This window comes from Eschrichtius robustus, chromosome 5 (assembly GCF_028021215.1).
Source record: "Eschrichtius robustus isolate mEscRob2 chromosome 5, mEscRob2.pri, whole genome shotgun sequence".
Lineage (NCBI taxonomy): Eukaryota > Metazoa > Chordata > Mammalia > Artiodactyla > Eschrichtiidae > Eschrichtius > Eschrichtius robustus.
In genome coordinates, this window is record NC_090828.1 from 144,717,094 (window position 1) to 144,738,381 (window position 21,288).

The following is a 21,288-nucleotide window of genomic DNA, read 5'->3' on the forward strand; positions in this document are numbered from 1 at the left end:
CTAGCCAAGAAAGATGCACGGCTGAACCAGGACAGCGTTTCTCAGGTTCTAACGTGAGGCAGGGACAAGACAGAAAAAAAGAAAACAGGGAAATTATCCTCGTATATACAGGTACAGGCAAGGCATCCTTTTTGATTTTTAAACAAGGCCAATGAACATGTTCGTCTGTTTATGTCTATGAAGCTGAGGACCTCTGTTCCCACAGGTCACGCCACCCCTCCGTGCACCTGTGCACCCCGTATCCCTATAGACGCATGCCCGGCAGGCTCCCATGGTAAAGCAGCTCGGAAAGAGGCCGTCGTGATGCTGTGCTCCACACAAGCGCCCCCTCTCCTTACAGAAGACTCTAATTGAGTCCTCGCAGTCAGTAAAACAGTCTCTGTCTAGCCATCGACGGGAACTCCACAGGGGAACCGCCATGGCTGTAGAAGAGAAAAAAAACCCAACGCCGTTACCAGCTTCATCTCCCCGCAGCCCAGGCCTGCTGGCTGGCTCCTGAAGCTGTGCTGATGTCAGGTCCTCTGCGTGTTCAGCCCTTTAACCTCCAGCAAGTCAGCACTGCAGCCCCGCTGACCAGGCCCCGGGGCCCCAGCGAGTCAGGAGCTAGCCCGAGAAAAGAGGCATTTCTTACACCCCTCCTTGGGCCCGAGGGCATTCACCTCTTTTAGCCCCTTCCCTTCCCCATACATTAGCTTATGGGTTGAAATCCTGGAGAAAAAAAAAGAATGAAAAGGGAAGGATCCGATTTTTGCTTGATGGCTAAGTGTATTTATATCTAATTAGGAGACCCCACTGTGAAAGGGGTGAAGTGTTTTGGTTCTGGCCTATTGAAGGACAAATACCCACTGTGTGCTCGTTCTCTGAATCGGTGAGAGAGACCCAGAGTCGGTCGGCTTTAGCGCCGCCAATAGAACTGTGAGTAGGACCCCGGCTAACGGGTAGCATCCTCAGGGCTCCCCCTGCCCGCGGAGCCCGTCAGCCCAGAGTTTGTTCATGCAAGCTGTTCTCAAGCCGGGGATTTGAGGATTTGCCCTGTTGTACTTTTCCAAAAAAAAAAGAAAGGGAGAGAAAAAGAAAGAAGAAAGAGAGGAAGGAAGGGAGGGAGAGAAAGAGAGAAAGAAAGAAAAAGATTCAGCATCTTCAGGGTGAAGACACACACAACATTAACCTTTCACTTGAGCTTCACCTCCCTTGGAGGGTCTCACGCTTCTCGAACCCCCGCAACTTCCTACTGACTCAGAAATAACAGCACAGAGCAAGGAACTTAACTAAAAATAAAAAAGGAGCTGCCAATGCCTTGGCTTTCATCGGGGACACAGGTGCTAAGACGCTCGTCCACTGACATTCACTATCACTAGTCAGAAGGAGCTAAGAATATGCATCTGTATAGAATTCCTTTATGACATTGTCTGTATCTATATGTGGTCAAACTGTTACTTACCTAAGCTCAGCTCCCCAAGAATCTTGTATCAATTCAATACAGAAATACACGCCCATCTTGCACATAGTGGGGGTAACTCACCCTTTCCAGCCACAAGGGCGTGTTCTGGGTTCAGGGCCCCCAGTATCATCTCCAACACTCCCCGATGCGTCCATCTTTTCTTCCCAAAGTGCTCTTTTATCCACTGCACAGAACGCCTTTGCACAGAGGACCTAGTGAGGACAGAGCAGTGTGCCAGGTGACGACAGCGCTGTGGCACTGTCCTGCCTTCAGCTCAGTGAGCCGGGAGAGCCAGGCCCCCCCGGTGGCAGCAAGCGCAGAGCCAGGAGTGTATCGGGAGCCGGTGAGGGGGAGACCCTCCGCCCTGGCACTGTGAGGTCCCCAGAGGTGGAGGGAAGAGGGGAGACCAAGGTTGGAGCAGCCCTGGAGGCAGTAGGGCAGAGCCGGTCGGGGCGGAGAGGGGCGTCTGGCCGGGGCCTTCCAGAGAGCAGACGCTTGCGCCTTCTGAATTCGGAGCAGAAGGACCCGAGCAGGGTCATGGTGACTCTGCAGGACCGCACCTGCCCACAGCAGCCCTGAGAGCGAGGAGACGTACAGCTGAGCCGGGGTGACCGCCCAGATAGTGAGCAGGAGGGCCAAGAAGACAGGAGACAGAGAAGGAGCTGTCAGGGAGGTGGAAGAAAAGGCAGGACAGGGTGATGGCACGCAGCCAGACGGGCTGCAGGAGCAGGGCTGGCCAAGAAGGCTGAGGGCAGCAGAGGGTCCCAGAAGGAGGCGGGGATAGGGCGCTGGGGGGGCACCTGGGCCAGGGGATGGGTGGTCACCGGATGAGCAGCCTGTCCCGGGGAAAGGGGACTTGAGTATGCAAATGGCACTGTGTCCCTCCTAATCTGGGCCAGTGGGTGCAGAGCTGCAAGGCCAGGGCAGGGGTTTCAGGGGGGCAGCCTCCAAAATTGGGAGCCGAGGGATGGCTAACTCCAGACTCAGTGGCGAGCAGACTGCATGGGAGGCCTGGGGGCAGCCCTCGGGCCGAGTCCCTGGGGGAGAGGACTGCCTGGGGCATCTTACACTGAGAGACAGAAATGGAGCCCCAAACTGAAGCCCAGCCCAGAGGCTGCAGGGCAGGGGACAGTGGTGGTCCCAGGAAGGTCAGCGCAGGCACTGAATTCAAAGGGCTGGATGGTGTGTGTGTCTGTGTGTGGGTGTGGGGGTGTGTGTGTGTGTGTGTGTTGGGTCTGTGTGTGTGTGTGTGTGTGTGTGTGTGTGTTGGGTATGGGTCTGTGGGTGTGTGTGTGTGTTGGTGTGTGTGTGTGTGTGTTGGGTATGGATCTGTGGGTGTGTGTGTGTGTTGGCTCTGTGGGTGTGTGTGTGTTTGTTGGGTCTGTGTGTGTGTGTGTTGGGTATGCGTCTGTGTGTGTGTGTGTGTTGGGTATGGGTCTGTGGGTGTGTGTGTGTGTTGGCTCTGTGTGTGTGTGTGTGTGTTGGCTCTATGTGTGTGTGTGTGTTGGGTCTGTGTGTGTGTGTTGGGTATGGGTCTGTGGGTGTGTGTTGAGGCATACGTGTTGTATGTGTTGGGTTGTGTGTTGGAGTGTGCAGGTGTTAGTGTAAGACGTGTGGGGGGGTGGGGGGGTGTGACTAAGGCACCGAAATACAGGAACAGTGCCCAGTCTCAGGGTACTTGCGCCAATAAGATTAAGAGCGAGGGAAAGAGTATTAAGGCCCTTTTCCGCCCTAAACAAACTCACTCCTGACTCCACGGGAGACTTAGAAGGCAGAATCCATAGGAATTTGTGATTGAGGAGGAGGAGATGGAGAAGGAGGAGTCAGGAACGGCAGGTGTTGCCATGGAGACCATTCCCTCGGCCAGGTCGGATGTCTGAGATGGTCCACAGGGCCTTGGCGCTGGCGGCATGGCCACCGCCCCACCGCGGGGCCCACTGGACGGGGAAGAACCGACTTGCCCAGGCCCTCCTGCTTTTCCTGCCTCCCCACCGCTGCAGAAAGAAAACGTTCCCAAAAATTCCCCTGGAACGACTTCCCCTGGAAACGTCAGGAAAGTGTGGTCTGCGGAATGTGGCCATCAGAGGCTCCAAAGGGACAAGCTGGGTGGCTCTCCCAGAAGCACCCATGAGCCTCGGCCCTGGGGAAGAGGGGCTGTGTGGACAGCACACCTCTGTCCTGACTAATCCAGAGCTGGGGGTCAGCATGGGGGCCGCGGAGACAAAGCAGCGCCAGCCACGCCAGCCGCCCCCCATGTGCAGGCTGGGGACCTGCAGCCACCGGCATGTCCCAGGAGGAAGAGCCATCCTCCAGTAGTTAACTCTTTTCTACAACCAAGCTCCATCCCCCAGTCTTTATAAGGGTCTCCGCTGTCAAGGAAACAGTTCAAACGCCTCGTGATGCCTCAAGGCTTCTCATCTGCTCCTGTCACCTATCCAACTTCTGATGAAGGGTCCCCTTCCTCAGCCACAGCCACTCTCTCTCTCTCCTGCTGCCACTGGGAACCACTTCCAGTGACCCGAATAGCTGTGTATCTCTAGGATAACCACTCGTCCTGGCTTTCCTGGGACAAAGGAGTTTCCCAGGATGTGGGACTTTCCATGGATGGTCCCAGACAAACCGGGATAGTTGGTCACACTCTGGGTGCCTCACCCCTTCTATCTTTACTGATGCAGCGTCCTTCCCCCGAACCTTGTCTGCCAGGAACACGCTCTATCCAAACTTTCCTCCACAAAGCTCTTCCGAGTCAGCTCCTGCCTCCGTTGAAATGGACAAACTGCCCCATCCTCGGTGCCCTGCTGGTAGCCAGCTCTTCAATACTTGCCTGTCTGTATGGGCTCAATTATCCGTGTTGCCCGCTAGACTCTAGGCTTCTGGAGCACAGGCTACACTGTCTTTTTGTCTCTCCAGCTGTCACTAAGCCCAGCAACCATGAATGAGCCACAGGTGTTGGCTGAACGATTTTCAAACACGTGGGAAGGAATTCTGTGAGGTATGGAGACACACAAGTTAAAGTTCTTCCAAAAATTCTGAAAAGTCATCTTATTCCACTGATTCTTTTAACATATACTTCTTAAGGTACCTATCATAGGCCAGGCCCCGGAGCTATAGCTGTGAACAAGACAGTCAAAATCTCCATCCTCACAAAACTTTACTATCTAAGAAAGAAACACACAATAAATGTGTTCTTAAAAGCAAATAATTTCCAAGAGTGAAAAGTGTCATGGATTTTTAAAAGGTGGTTGATGGCAAGCAGACTGGTCAGGGGGCTACATAAGTCAGGAAAGTCTTCTCCGAGGAGATGATCCAAAGATAAGGAGGAAATCACAGAAATCTGGGGGAAGGGCCCCAAGGTGGGACTAAGCTTAGAACGTTCAAGGAACAGAAAGCAAGCCGATGTGATTGGAACACGGTGAAGCAAGAGGAGAAGGATTGAAGGAAGCAGAGGCCAGATCACATTAAGCTTTGCAAGTTCTACTCCCTAGGATTAGATTTGACCTCCGTGGCTAACACAAGCTATTTCTCACATAGGAAAAGCTCAGAATTAGGAATTCCAAGCCTGGTATGATCGCTCTGTGGTCATTGGGCACTCATACTCCTTGTACTTTTCATGAAGTTTCTATCATCAAAGTTATCACAAGATGGCTGCTGGAGCACCATCCATCACATCTTCATTTCAAGCAGTGGGAAGGAGGAAAGTAAAAGAGCAAAGCCTTGCATCCTCTTAGCTGAGCCAGCACTCTTGGAAGAATAATCCCAAGAGCCCCACTCAACAAATCTGCTTTTCTCTCATTGGCCACCTGTAGATGTAAAGGAGGTTGGGAAATATAGACACCTGGCTGGGTGCTACACGGCTCCAAATTAAGGGTTTGACCAGAAAGTAAGAAATACAGAATAAATATTGGGTGTGGCAAGGAGCCTGGGGATTGTTCTAAAGTGCAATGGGAAGGTTTTAGAGGGTTTTATCAAGTGCTGCTGTGATCTGATTTACCCAATGAGAAGGTCAGTCTAGCTGAGGGTGCAGAATAAACTGCAGGGAGATAGATGAGTTAGGTGCTGTTACGATAATCCAGGTGAGAGGTGGTGGTGGTCGGGCCAGCGTTTCAGCAGTGGAGGTGGTGAGAAGTGGCTGGCTCTGGCCTCTGTTTGGGGGCTGGTGTCGACAGGACTTGCTGATGGACTGGGTGTGGGGTATGAAGGGAAGAGAGGAATCGGAGGGCGGATCCCACGTTTGGGGGCTGAGCAGCCGGGAAAATGCGGTGCCATTTATGGGAAGAGGGGAGATGGGGAGAGAAGCAGGGGCAATAAACAGTTCCCCTTGAATGTATGGATTTTGAGAGGCCTGTTAGGCACCGGTAGGGGTGCTGAATAAGCAGTTGGAAGAAGTTTGGGGTTCAGGGCAGAGGTCAGCCAAATTCGGGAGCTGCCAGCATACGGATGGCACTGAAAGGCAGGCAGGGCGAGATGAGTTCCCCCGGAGACAGGGTGTCGAGGGACAAGAGGAAGGGAAATGGCCAAGGGTGAGGCCCCAGGGCACTTTGGCCTTGAGAGGTGAGAGAGCCAGCGAAGGAGGAGAGAAACGGGGCCAGCCTGGTGGACGGTGGACAGAGGGGGGACAAAGGCCAGCTGCCAGATGCCGGGAGCGGCCGAGTACGGTGAGAGCAGAGAACTCACCCTGGGCCTCAGCAGCTGATTAGATCCAAGAGCCATTTCAGCAGAGCAGTGGGGAGGAGGCCCTGGAAAGAAGAGCTGATAAGCAAGTGGACAGGCCAGGCCGCTCTTCCCAGCAGCACGACTGCGGAGGCCGGCAGAGAGATGAGGCGAAGTTAGGGCGACAGGAGGTCAGGGAGGGCTCGCCCACCTTCAAGCCCAGGTGCCCAGGGTCATTCCAACCCGGCTCTGCAAGATCCCCAGAGAGGGTGGGCACCAAACAGGCTTGGGTCTAGAGGGCCAGACCCTCGAAGGGGAATCTCGGATGTGGGTCCTCTCCCTGTGGCCCTAGGGGTCATTTCAGAGCCAGCAAAGCGAGGCTGAGGCCCCACTCAGCACAGGCCCCCTGCTGGACACCGTCCCTGCGGCACCGCAGTTCTTCCGGGGCTGCCCACGGTCCTGGCGGGGAGACCTTTGAACCCGCTTGTCTCTTTCTGGCCCTGAGTCAGGTACCCCTGCTTTGGGGGGACACCCAGGTGCTGGCCAGTCAGTATGCCATCCCAGAATTTGTTTTGCCAACTACCCAGAGCAGCGTTTTTCAAAATGTAGGTTGTTAACCACGAGTGGGTCATGAGTCCAAATGTAGTGGGTTAAGACTTTCGTTTTTTAATGCAATAAAAAGGAATAGGATCGAAAATAACAGAAATCACACATAAAAAGGTGGGTATCTTTCATGATGCTCGTCTCAGTGACATCTGTGTTTGTATATTTGTGCGCATGTGTGTTCTGCATTGCCGTGTCAACTGGATTTGTTACATCGTGTTTAAGTTCCAAGGAGGGTGGGACTTCCCTGGTGGCGCAGTGGTTAAGAATCCGCCTGCCAATGCAGGGAACATGGGTTCGAGCCCTGGTCCGGGAAGATCCCACGTGCCGCGGAGCAGCTAAGCCCGTGCACCACAACTACTGAGCCTGCGCTCTAGAGCCCGTGAGCCACAACTACTGAAGCCCGTGCGCCTAGAGCCCGTGCTCCACAACAAGAGAAGCCACTGCAATGAGAAGCCTGCGCACCGCAATGAAGAGTAGCCCCTGCTCGCCACAACTAGAGAAAGCCCGCGTGCAGCAATGAAGACACAACGCAGCCAGAAATAAATAAATAAAGTTGATTTAAAAAAAAAAAAAAAAAAAAGATCCAAGGAGGGGAAAGCCACCGGCCTCTAGAAGCTCCCCTTGTGTCCCTGCCCCCCCAGCAGTGACACCCTCCACAGTGGCCTGGGTGGGCAGCCACCACTCATTCCCTCTAGTGGGCATGCTGTGTCCTGGATGGACGTGATGGAGAAATAGTATTTCCAGGTGGGCGGTACCCGACCCACCGTTACGGGGAGTCGCATCAAGTGCACCGGAACACGACCACACACTGCCATGGGACGACCCTGCCCGGGTGCCCCTACCCTGCTGAGCGGAGCGGAGTGATGCTGCAGCCAACAGCCAAGCCCAGACCTGTCAGGAGGACAGACCAGGGGTTCTCAGCGTGCCTGCACAGCCCACCCCCAGAGAGCCGGATGCAGTGAGGCTTGGAGGCTGCCTGGGCACTGAGGGGCTCTACAGCTGATTCTAACACAGGGCCGGGGCTGAGGACCATGGGCCTCGAAGGGGATGAGATGCTCCCACTCCGTAAGCAGAGGCCCTGGAACTCCTCAGAAGCCGTGCCCCCCTCCTCCCTTCCGCAGCCCGACAGACATGCTTCGTGGCTTCCGTGTCCGAAGCTGCTGGGTCCCCTGGGTGTGGCAGAAGGTGGTACCAGGCCTGTCGGCTCCCAGCAAGCCCTCGGGATGCCAGGCGCACCGCCCAGGACTCTCTGCCTCCTGTCCCAGAGACCCCAAAGCATCCCTCTGAGTAGAAACACCCCGATGGCATGTCTGGCAGTGCACAGGGACCAGCAGGGAGCCCGGTCCCCTTCAGCCTCCTGCATTCTTCAGACATCTGCTCCTCCCCACCCACCCTGGCCGTCCCCTCCCCCTTCTTAGAGGAAGAAAGGGGTTATCCGAACATCATGGGGACCAGGATTTGATTTGATCGTGACTTGGTTACAGAAATTTCCGAGCACACGCGAGGATGGAGAGTTAGTACAATCAGCCCCGGGTACCCATCGCCCAGCTTCCGTGGTCCGCTCACAGCCCCTGTGCCCTTGCGCCCCATCAGAAAGGATCTTGCCACCCGATGTCACAGCCCTTTCCACCTGTGCACTTCCTCCGAGAACAGGGCCCAGAAGAAAACACCTAGAAGCCTCCAGTAAACCCTCTGGGATGCTGAGAACTCTTGTCTGGAGACCAGCCCCGGGCTCAGACACCAACAGGCGCTTCCCTGTGTGCCTGGCGGGGATGGAGACACTGCCCCTACGCTTATTTCAGGAGAACGGGGCTTGTAGAGGAAGGCTGGACGGATCCCACTCTGTCTTCAGAGAAGCTGCTGGCGGGCTTCCTGAATCCTTACTGGTTTGGGGCTTGTCTACCCGCTCAGCACCCAGCTGGTCAACACTGCATTGGTCAATCGCCTTAGAAAAAAAGGAACATTGCCTCCAAAATCCATCAGCCCCGAGGTCACCTCCTTTGCCATGAGATGAAAATACATCCAAAGTGTGTTTACCTGGGGAGGAGAGAAGGCGGACGGCAAAACGGCTCATTTCAAACTTGAGTGGCTTTGTTTGGGTTTTGCTAACAGCTAAACTATCTGAACTCCAAACCAAAATAAATTCACCTCTGAAGTTAACCGTGTTATTACATCAATGCTGATGTAATGGTTCCAAACCATGAGAAAATAAAATTCCAGCATAATGGGTCTCTCTGTTTAGCTTAGAAGAAAGGCAGGGCTGCTGGCTTCTTGTCAGCTGGAATGTGGTTTTCTATCATGGTTACGCTGCAGGGGTGCGGGGCGGTATGTGTGTGTGTGTAACCTAATTAATGATGTTTTAGTAACTGTGGTGTGAAAGGGGGTGGATAGATATGAAAATATAATTAAGGGGTGCCGAGAAGGTCCCTGGACCCACCCAGAGGAGGGTTCCAGAATGATCATCCCCTGCCCGCCCCACCCCAGAGCCCTCATAGGCTCAGCGAATCACAGGACGACATTTAGGATTCCAGTGGCCCTCCAGGAGGTCACAGGTCAAGGGGTTGGAAATGTCAGAAAGGCTCAAAGACGACCTTACTTTGGGAGACAAGTTCCAGGTAAAAAAGGAAGCGGCACCCACCCCAGGAGGGGACCCGCCCCTGCCCCATGGTGCCCTTGGGGTATCGGCAGGCAGAGGACAAGCCAGCTCCTGCAGCCACGGAGAGCTGAGCGGGATGATCCACTTGGGTGTCACTCTGTGTACCAGGAACTCAGGCCACAGCCCCACAGCCTCCAGAGCTCACGCCGGCCCTGCCCCTGGCCTGGAGGGCTTGGTCCTGGGCTCTGGCCCGCTCGCATCCCCGCCAGGCTCAGGCCAGGCAGAACCCCCCTGCCGCCGCCGCCGGGTCGGATGGAGGCTGGTGCACAAGGCCGTTGACCTAAAGAACCACGGGTCCCAGGGCCAACACCAGCCTCTGTGCTTCCTCAAGCAGGTCACCTGCAGCCCTGCATTTCACCCTCCCGGTCCCCATCCCCCAGCAGCAGCTCTGTAACTCCCGCTTCTCCCAGCAGGTGCCTTCCATGCCATTCGAGTTCTCGAGTCAGAGAGGTCTCCCCCCAGTGGAGCTGCGGGCCCTCCCATCCCAGGTTCTACCTCAAACTCAGACGTTTGTTACTTTGAGGACTTTTTAACATATCTGTCATCGACATCACCTGCCCACCAGGAGCAGAACCCAGAGCCAGCCTCTGCCCAGGCCCGTGGGCTCCTTTGTCAGGTCAGGCTGAGGCCCGCGGGTCACATCTCATCGAATCCTGACCACAAACCCATCACAGGTCCCATTTTGCAGATGCAGGAGGTTGAGGAACCGGCCCAGTGTTGCGGGTATGGAGTCTAGTGGAGCCACAGGCCTCAAGAGGGAAATAACCACCCCCTTCCCCACGGAGGTGTACTCATTTGCTGGGGCTGCCAGAACAAAGTACCTCTGACGGGGGGCTGCAATGGCAGAAACGTATCGTATCGCAGTTCTGGAGGCTGGACGTCCGAGATCAAGGTTCCTTCTGAGGCTGGTTCTCTCCTTGCCTTAGAGATGGCCATCTCCTCCCTGTGTCCTCACATGGTCTCTATCCCGTGATGTGTGTCTGTATCCCAATCTCCTCTTCTTATAAGGACACCAGTCACATTGGATTAGGGCTCACCTAGTGACCTTGTTTTACCTTAATTATCTCTTTCAAGACCCCATCTCCAAATACAGCCGCTTTCTGAGATACTAGGGGTTAGGACCCAACATATGAATTTGGGGAGGGGGAGACACAACTTGGCTCATGGTGGACTCACTCAGGGCCAGTGGTGGAGACGGGGTGTAGCCGGCTCTAAGAGCTGAGATAGGCTGGGACCTGGGACCTGAGACCCTTTCCTGCAGTGCTTGCACCTCAAGCGACAAAATACAAAGAAACTGTAAGGGACTAAAAATAACTGTGTGCATGCGCAGTCAGGGCAAATTATGGACAACAAGATACAAAAAGACCAAAAACCCAACTGCCACTTCTGAGGAGTCAGGAGCAAAAGCATGTACTGAGAATGGCCCCTGCACACAGCACCACCAAAGGGATGGGCAGACCACCTAAGCCACCCCTCCAGCCGGAGCCCTGGACCCACCCCTACCTTCACCCCATATAAGGAACCAGCTCCCTACCCCTGCCTTAGGGAGCGAGCAAGGGAACCTGTTACCAGTTCTCGACACCCCTGCGGCCGCAGGGGCCCCAGTAGAGCCTTGCCCGAATTTCTCGCCCGGCCTCTTATCAGTTTCTATTGATAAGAGGAAGCCCTGGCTGGTATCAGACTCATCGACTCGGTTTTCCTGAGCTGCTGCTGTGCGTCAGGCCGTGGTGGATGTGACATGGCCCTGGATGCCACCATGTGACCGACCCACGAAAGGAAAGGACAGCGGCCCAGGGAGCAGCTCTTCGCAACCGTCTGTTGAATCCCTCCAGAGAGCCCAGAGCATATGCACCTGAGGCTTTGCAGGGATGTCCGAAACACACCTGCCCGCCACACAGACTCCACAGGCCCCCGGAGTGCTGACGCCGCGGGCTGGCACCACCCTCCGCTGGCGCGAGGACTCTGAGGGCCCCCCGGCTCCAACTCCTCTCCTCACCCTGCAGAGCACGGAAGTGTGGGCTCAACAAGAATTTGCTGAACGAGTGAACGGATCGATGCAATTTCTGATGGATTCAGTCCTCCTGGTCTGCCCTCACCTCTTTCCTACTGCAACATCATTGAATTCTGGGCCAGACCCACCGTCCACAGTAAGGATGGGGCCCTATGGAGCTGGGGGTGCCCCCGGAGCGTCAGACAGCTCACCAATGGGCAGCAAAGCCCCCAACGCTGCATCCACCCCCTGAGTTGCTGGCTCTCTCTGCCCTCGGGGGAGGAATGGCAGACGTGGAATTTGAAAGCCGCCAGCAGATGCTCAAGAGGTGGGCATCCAAAAATCCCCCTGAAGCATCGGGTGTCTCCTGATGGAAGGGCTCGTTCGACGCCGGAACCCATTACGTCGGGGAGGCTTCTCCACAGGTTTTAGCAGCAGGCCTGCTCCTCGGCTGTCTGGATCAGTTTGGGTGTGGTCTGGTCTTGCCTCAAGGCAGGAGGGAGGGCCAGAGGACCTCCTTGGGCCCCCTCCTGCCCCGGGATTTCAGGCAGACGTGAACATCTGGGGAGTGACAGTAGCTGAGCGATGCTGATGGCCCGAAGCCAGCAGTAACAGGGTGGCCCGGTCTGGGCAATCCACCTGGAGCTCACCAACTAGTAGGGTTGCAAATAGCAGCAAGCAGCTGCCAGGGTTACCCATGTGACAGAGCAAGAAGCAGCACGGAAGTGCCCCACCTGGGAGGAAACAGTAGTGTGGCGTGGGCGTGTGTCCACGGGCGAACGTCCCGGATACATGCACGCAGAATGTGTTTATGCAAAGGTGGTGGGAGACCTGCTTGGAGGTCCCTCCCCTCAGATCAAGAGAAGCCGGATGAGAATCACAGCTCCCGACCAAGCATTGTACACGCCTTTAGCTTTGCCGCCTGGTTTTTCTTCACCAAGTCCTCAAAGAGGAAAGGGCTGGGGAGACCCTCTCGGTTTCACACTGAAAGACAAGAAACACTAAGAGATGGCCAAGATCACACCAACGTTGCCCCAAACCCAGTGGATTGCACCGACTACTATGGGCCCCGTGCCTTTCTAAGTAACTTTTTGCTGTAGCTACCTCTGAAATCAGCTAGGCTTTTTTTTTTTTGTTTTAAGCTTGGTGTAAACTTATGGTTACCAAAGGGGAAATGGGTGGGTGGGGATAAATTAGGAGCTTGGGATTAACATTTACACACTACTATGTATAAAATACATAACCAGCAAGGTTATACAACAACTGTATAGCACAGGGAGCTATATTCAGTACTCTGTAATAATGTATATGGGAAAAAAAATCTGAAAAAGACTTAATATATGTATATATATATAACTGAATCACTGTGCTGTACACCTGAAACTAACACAACATTGTAAATCAACTATACTCCAATACAATTTTTTTTAAAAAGCCTAGTGTATAATAGCACAATCACCCACTAACCTTATCCATCAGTCACCGAATCAACCCACTCGCATTTTTGAGGGTCTGTACTTGATGTGGAAGAAGTGTTACCTTCCTTCAAAGAGTTTCGTGTTGGGGACATAAGACAAATACAAGAGAAACAACCATAGACAAGGTGAGACAGCCTGTGACCAAGAGTGAGAAGCAACCTGTGTACTCAGAAGGAAGTGGGAGCCCATGAGGGCAGGGCAATCAGGGCAGGCTTCCTGGAAGAGGTGGCACCTGTGCCAGGTCTTAGGGAAGGCTTGGATTTGGAAGTTTTGGGGGCAGAAGACATTCTAGGCCAAATGAACTACAAGCAGGGGTGAGGCAGAGCCACGGACAGAAAGAGGCCACCGAGGCCCAGTGCTGAGGGCCCCCAGGGAGACACAGGTTGGAGGCAGGTGGGGGCAGGCCTCCCAGGCTCTGGAGAGGAGCCGGGCCAGGTTCCCTGTGAGCTGGTAGCTCTGGAAGGTTTCTGCAGAGAGGGAACTTCCCCAGAGCATCTCTGAAATGACTGTCGCAAGCAGATCAGACAGCGCGTGTCATTTCCCGAGCCCAGGCGTTCCCTGGGTTCGCACACCATCGGACCACCTATCACGCTGCCAGTCGGGAAGTCGACAGGGCTCCTTCTGGCGCTGCCAATGTCCGCACACAGTCTTTTCCACCCGATGGGCCCCTTGGACCCCCTGCACCTCTCAGGTGTTTTACCCCCCATGAATTTCTTAGTACGTTCATCACACACACCACACACACACACACACACACACACTCACACACACACACACACGTGTTGAATGACAAACACAAGACTGTACCAGTGGACTTGACTTTAATTAAAAGCATGTATTTAAAACCTAAGCCTCTACGGTAGCCTGTCAGAAAGCTCTCTGTGTCCACGACGAATTGCTGAACCAGCTGAGTCTTTCATACATTCTTCCCACAGCACACGGGGGCTTTGCACCACACAAACCCAGGCTGGTCAGATTTCCTGTGACTGAGTGTGCCCTCCCCCTCTGACCCCCCTTGGGCTTCCACCCCAAGACCCTCCCCGGCTCCCTGCCTGCCGACGTCCCCACCCAGAGTCGCTCATCATCCCCGTGTGCTCATCGATGGGCCTGCACGGTGCTCACATTCTGTGGAGGCAAATGGAAAACAAATATGCAAGTAATCACATCAGCAGAAGCATTCATTGCACGTTGTGGTCAGTGGATAAGGAACAACACGAGAGGGAGAGAAAGGATGGAAGTGTCATCTGAGCCGAGGCTGAAAGGATGAGCGGGAGGTTGTGGATGTGACCTGTGAGGACCGAAGTAACCCCAAGATGGGGAGCAGTGTGTGCAAAGGCCCTGGGGTAAAATGGCTCAGGGCAGTCAGGAACCGGGAAAGAGCCAAGGGGGCTGGAGCCTGGTGACCAAGGTCCCAAAATGAGGTCCCACAGGGTTTCAAAGACCGTGATTGGACTTCTGCCCTTTCCCATGCCCTTTCCTTCCCCAGTAATCACCCACAGGTAGTGGGGTCACCTTAAACCTCCCCCTTCCCTCTCATGCTCAGTTCGCCACCAAATCCTATCGATTCTACTTCAGAATCTCTCCTGACTCTCCAGTCTCTCTCACCCTTTGCCTTGGTTTGGGTCCTCACACCACTCACCTGGCAAGGCTGCAAGCCTGGCCCCCTCTCCCATCTCCAGCCCAGCCCCTCCTGAGGGGACCCCTAGGTGCCACGGGTTAGCTTCCCAAAATGCACGTCTAACTGCGGTGCTTGTGCCTGAAAACTCACACCCAAGTTGGCAGATGTTGGGGCTGGGTGACGGACACACGTATCCTTCTGCATGTTTGGAATTTTCTGTAACGACTACCGACTACCGCTACCCGGGAGGTCTTAGCCTCAAAGAAGGGTATTGATTCTCTGGGCTTTGCGCATATTCGCTAAGTATTAAAAACTCAGTTAAGGAAGCGGAGGATTCACGGTGCATTGGTCTGTGTGTTTCAAAGTCTCCCCCAGCCCCACTGCTTTGAAGACACAGTCTGCCTGTCTGGTGTGGCCAGCTGCCTGCGGGCTGGCCTTGCCCCCCGTGGCGTCACCAGCATCACCTGGCATCCAGCCACGACGAGAGTCCCACGGCTCCCAAACACTCCCGCTCATACCCCACAGGCCAGACCCTTCTGTTGGTCCCTCCACCTGGCATGTCCTTCCGCCCTTGATAAAGCCCCGCTCACTGGTCAAGCTCAGCCTCAAGGTCAAGTGTTCAGAAAGCCTCTCATCTGTCCTGGTCTGTATGGCTGCCTTCCCCCTGGTCTAGGGGCTCCTGGTGGGTGAGGCTCGGGCTGCCATCGTGACGGTAGAGCAAATGTTCTTGCTCTGTGTCCGGGACACCAGGTCCTCGTGCCTGCCTTGGAAGGGTGGCACTGGAGTCTCCACTTCTGAGCAGGGGAAGAGGCTCAGTGCCCTTAGTGTGGGAGCTGAGAGGGGCCAGAAAATGGCCTGCAGAGCACCTGCTGCCCCGTCCCGCTCGCAGGCCATGCATTAGTGTCGCCGCCCCCCCCCCCACACTGTTCCCATCCGCCTCTCCCCCTGCCCCAAGCAAGCCTCTGTGGGCGGCTGAGCATCCAGCTACAGACCCGAAGCCCAGAGGCTCCCCGACAGAGAGTCAGGGCGCATCTCGGCCTCGGGGGACCCTCGTGGGGGGACCCCTGCTCCCCGCGGGTCTCCCCACCTGCCTCATGTGCCACATGGAGCCCTGTGGTATATCCCCTGGGCATCCAAAGGGGAAAAGCGGCTGTCAGGCGTTCCCATGACTACACCGACCTGAGCAAACCCGTTCCCAGGGAATTTAACGTGATGAGTCCCTTACTTCACTTCGTCCTCACGGAAAAGCCAAAATCAAGACCCAAAACCATGACGGAGGTCTGTGCTCAGACTTGCCCCTGATGTAACATTAACCACACCCACTGCTCCAATATACCTGTTTGTGAAACGTTTTTCTAAAGAGCTCATGTAAAAAACTATTCAGGTATCATTTCTCCCCCGTGCTGCCATGGAACGTTCCAGAGGCTACAGCTGAGGATGGTAAAGAGGGGACAGGCTTCTTCCCACAGGTGCCAGCCTGTCCCCACAGCTGAGGTTCTTTGCCCTCACAGAAGTGGTAGTGGACAACGGGGTGGCCAGAGCTTAGCTACATGTGACACCAAACCAGAGATTTTTTTTTAAGCTGGGTGTAGACAACCTCAGGCCCTGGGTCATACCAAGCGAATTAGTCTCTGCTGCTGCCTGTATGGAGTGTTTTTCTAATGTCTTTCATTTCAGCGACCCCCCCACCCCCACCCCGGCACTGTCCCTCGGCAGCCAAGGTGCCCTGTTACCTGCGACAGGTTCTGAGTTGAGGGAGAGTCTGCGGGTTGCCAGATCTTCATCACCCCAAGTCTAAAAGAAGTTGGGTTTAGATGATGTAAAAGAAATTTGCTTTGTGTGAGGGAAAAGCCAGCATTTTCAGTTTTTTGGATTTTTTTTTTAAGTTTTGGGGAGGAACGAGAGGTGTTTCTGGCAGTCTGGGCTGCATCCTCTCAGCCCGGTAACACAGGGATTCATATCAATTATACTGTCAAAGGACTTCCCTGGCAGTCCAGCGGTTAAGACTCTGTGCTTCCACGGCAGGGGGTGCAGGTTCGATACCTGATCGGGAAACTAAGATCCCACATGCCGTGCAGCATGGCCCAAAAAACAAAAAATTACACCGTCAAGCCTCACCCACCCTGGCAAAGTTTGGGGAGATTGGGGAAGCCTGGCATTCCGGTCCTGGAGGCCTTGGTCTGCCCATCTGCACATCGAGGGTCTCACTAGCCTGTCTGCCTGCACAGGCTGTTGGGAGGCTCGGGGGCAGGGAAGCACACCAGGTACCCCACCCCCAGTGCGAGCCAGACTCTCCAGAAGCTGGAGACCCCCTGGGGCTCAGCGGCCTGGTCACCCCCGCAGCTGAGTGGCAGAGCCCGGGGACACTCAGCGTTTATTATGCCCTCGCCCGCTGATCGGGGAAGGGGTGGTCAGCTGGGGACAGGGGAGGCCCCAGGCAGGTGGAGAACTCTCTGCAAAAGCTGGCCCTCTGCTTCGAAGTCACCGCAATGATTTCTTCTATTTGTTATTTTTATCTTTTCCCGGCTCTGGAGTTTAAGGCCTTAATGAAGCATGGGAAACGCACCGGAGAAGCCTGGCCCCCTGACTTCTAACCCCGTCCACACTGTAGCAGAGGGACCAGCACCAGCCAGCTGGAGCCATTGAGGGCGACTTTCAGACCTCAGGCTGCCGTGTGATTCGGTTTCCTTACAGAAGATCTAAACGCTGGAGGAATTCCCCTCCTTGAGTCCTGGGCCTGGTGGCCACCCTTCCTGAGCACCACGGCCCCGATGTGGCCCCAGGCAGTGTCCCCAGCACTGGCAGGTTTCCTGGAGAAGCCTGTCCCCCTCAGCACGGCTGTCTCCAGGCCTCCACCTCTGCAGCGATGACCTGAGTGGGCGGCAGCCTCATTTCTTCCCCGGGGTGGTAAGACCGGGTCTGGAGGAAGGGTTTGCTGTTTGTAAATGTTCTAGAAATAAAAGAACTTAACAATGAGAGATGAGGACTTCCCTGGTGGCGCAGTGGTTAAGAATCCGCCTGCCAGTGCAGGGGACATGGGTTCGAGCCCTGGTCCGGGAAGATCCCACATGCCGCGGAGCAACTAAGCCCGTGCGCCACAGCTACTGGGCCTGTGCTCTAGAGCCCGTGAGCCACAGCTGAGCCCGTGTGCCACAACTACTGAAGCTCGCACGCCTAGAGCCCGTGCTCCACAACAAGAGAAGCCACCACAATAAGCCTGCGCACCACAACAGAGACCCAACGCAGCCAAAAAATAAAAATAAATAAAAAATAGGGCTTCCCTGGTGGCGCAGTGGTTGAGAATCTGCCTGCTAATGCAGGAGACACGGGTTCGAGTCCTGGCCTGGGAAGATCCCACATGCCGCGGAGCGACTAGGCCAATGAGCCACAACTACTGAGCCTGCGCGTCTGGAGCCTGTGCTCTGCAACAAGAGAGGCCGCGATAGTGAGAGGCCCGTGCACCGCGATGAAGAGTGGCCCCCACTTGCCACAACTAGAGAAAGCCCTCGCACAGAAACGAAGACCCAACACAGCCATAAATTTAAAAATTTAAAAATAAATAAATAAATAAATAATTTTTTTTAAAAAAATGAGAGATGAAAAAATGGTTTTGTGCCTTGAAGTCGTTCACCTGATCCACAAGGCCCTGGGACAGAAACCACAGGGGTGGACAGAGCCTCGGTCCTCCCCCAGGGTCGCGGGCCACCTGCCGGGAGCCCCGGGGCGCCCTCAACCTGCCTTAGTTAACTGCACAACTACCTGCTAGAGCAGGTGTTCTCACCACTTTGCAAGCAAAAAGTAATCACCACCAAAGAGCAGCTCCAGAAATGACTGTGGCTATGACAACATTATTAAAATATGTATGTGATTTCTCAAGGTGAAAAAAAAAACAAGAAACAAAAACTGAGCCTCAGAGAGATTAAGTCATTGCCAAAATCAACAGTTCCCGGGTGGCAGGGCCGGACAGGAATCCAGGTCTGCCCCGGCCCACAGCCCACCGTCCCCGCTCAGGGTGCCGCGTCCAGGAGAGCCTCGTGCAGCCCAGCTCCAGGGGCCGGATGGCAGGAAAGCGGTGGGCTGGGTGGGAGGGGAGGGGCCGGGCGGAAGCCAACTGGCCGCTGTGAAAGCCCTCAGTAAGCAAAGACAGCAAGGGCTGGACCCCCGGCGAGCCTCCACCAACATGACGAGGGGTGGGCAGCTGCTGCCTTTGACCTGTCACCCCAGCACCCCCCAAAAACAGCAGGCTGTGGGGTCAGAGGGAGAGGCGGGTGCTATTGTCAGGGGTGCAAGGCTTCCAGGAAGCTTTAGCAGCAGCCGCAGGCCGAGTTCTACTTTACGTGTGGTCAGTGGTCCTGGGAGAGGCCCACAGGTGGCGTGGAGGGCGTCCTGAGGGACGCTCAGGACCGGGGTATCATCTGTTTCTCTTCACTGGAGTACAGCTGATTTGCAATCTTGTGTTACTTTCAGGTGTACAGCAAAGTGGTTCCGTTATACATATATATTCTTTTTCAGATTCTTTTCCCATATAGGTTATTATAGAATATTGAGTAGAGTTCCCTGTGCTGTACAGTAGGTCCTTGTTGGTGATCTGTTTTATATAGTGCAGTGTGTATGTGTCAGTCCCAATCTCCCAATTTATCTTCCCCACCCCCTTCCCCTTTGGTAACCATAAGTTTGCTTTCTATGTCTGTGGGTCTATTTCTGTTTCGTAAATGAGTTCATTTGTATCATTTTTTTAGATTCCGCATGTAAGTGATACCATACTATATTTGTCCTTCTCTGACTTCACTTAGCATGACAATCTATAGGTCCATCCACGTTGCTGCAAATGGTATTATTTCATTCTTTTTCTATGGCTAGGTAGTATTCCATTGTATATATGTACCACATCTTCTTTATCCATTCCTCTGTCGATGAAACAAGCAAGTCCCCAAACCTCAGGGGCTGAACCCAATGGAAGTTTATTTCTCACTCATTGAGAGCCTGAGGCTCTGCACGTGGTCTTTCAGGACCCCAGGCTCCTGCCCTCTGGCGTCTGCTCCATCCTCTGGAGGGCAGCGGGCCTGTGGGGGGCAGTGGGGGGAGCGACAGGGGCAGGCCTGGAAGCAGGCAACATCCCTCCCACACCTCCCTGCTCAGGACCAGGCCCATAGCCACACCCAACAGGAAGCTAGAACAAGTCATCTGGTGGGGGGGCCCAGGAGGAAAAGGACACGGGTTTTTATGGAAACATAGCCATTTCCACCACCAGGCGAGGGCTCAAATAAAGGAGAGAAGATTCCAGGGTCTGGGTCGCGAGTGGTCACCGTAGGTGATGGGAAATGAACAGCCCCTCGCGCTTGGGTCCTCTCAGCAAAACTTTTGCGAAAACTCTGAAGATGTTGAGTACATCACGTTCCCCAGCCCATCCTATATTTCTAACGTGTGGACACAAGGCCTTTTCCACGTGTCTCTGCAACAGGACGGGGCCAGCTCTAGCTGGTTGTTGATTGGCATTGAAAATGTACGGTATTTGCCAAAAAACGTCTTTCATGATTCAAAGGAGCGAAAGCCCTAACACTGGCGTTGCAGATGGTCCCTCGAAGCCTAGGGTCGCAGCCATCACTGGGCATTGCCCCATCTTCACCCCAGCGGACACTTCCAGAGGAGTCCCGCTGGCCCATCACTCCTACGACAGCAAGAAAGGCACGTGTATAAGAAGGCCTTCTGAAGATCAGTGGATCTCAGGGCAACCTCAAGATTTTACCTTTGGTTCTTGTTCTAGGAAGTGGCTCGAGAACACTAGGCTCCTTCACACCTTCCCTTCCTTACAAACAAAGATACTGTCTTCCATTAAAAAACAAAAAAACTTCCCAGGCCTGTTCTGAGAAGGTTATGTGGCTCCACCCTTTCCCACTCTGGGAAAACATAGGTGCTCGTGTGCCCACAGTGGTGGCCATGTGAGTACGGTTAATAACCTGTTACTTTCATCTAGCAGCTTTGTCATACAGAGTTGTTGAAACCCATCAGCACCAAAGAGCAAAAGAAACACGGGGGAGATGAGCCGGGAGAGATGGAAGCGTGGCCCTGTGTTGTACGGATCTTGCAAAATCTGTAACTGTGGGGAGAGAGGGGTGGGGAGAGAGGAAGAATACAGCTGAGGCCCAGAGGCATCTGGGGAAAATGCTAGGCTGTGCTTGGGTGTTGCACAATGGGGGCCTGCCTTCCCGGGGCCTTGCCAGGCGCCGGTAAGGGATCGGGCCCTGCTGACGGCTCATTTCATCCCCTCTGGAAGGAACACAGGGAGTTGGTTTGAGGTTGCAGTGTCCTTTAAGCAGCAAAGAGGCCAGCGATGCCAGGGCATGAGAAGGGCATCTCTCCCATGAGAGAGAGGTGAGCAGACAAGTGTCTACCTGCTTGAGGTGTGTTTACAGGAGGAGAGTGAGGTGTTTATTTGCGTCCAACACATGGTCAGGGTAGAGAACAGAAGCCCATTCATCCCCTACTTGCCCCGCAGCCTAACCCTTCTGCTTTAGTCATCTGGCATTAACAACGCCTGCCCGGCAAGGGCCAATGAGTGATGGGCCCCGCTGCCCCGGGCCAGAGGAGGTGGGCTCTGGAGGCAGGCCGCGGCCCTCCCTTCCGGCCACACTTCAGCTGTCCCTGACGTTGGTCTGAAAAGTTCAACCAGAAACACCCTCCACCCACCATTCCTACAGCCCCAGCAAAGGCCCGCAAAGGGAAAATCAAGGAGGCTGGGTCAGAGCTGCAGTCAGGCAGCCTGAGAGTTTCGGCAGCCCCGGGGCATCTCATGAGGCTGGAAAGGGCAGGTCCGGGAAACCGCTAACCCCCCTGATGGCTTTGAACTCC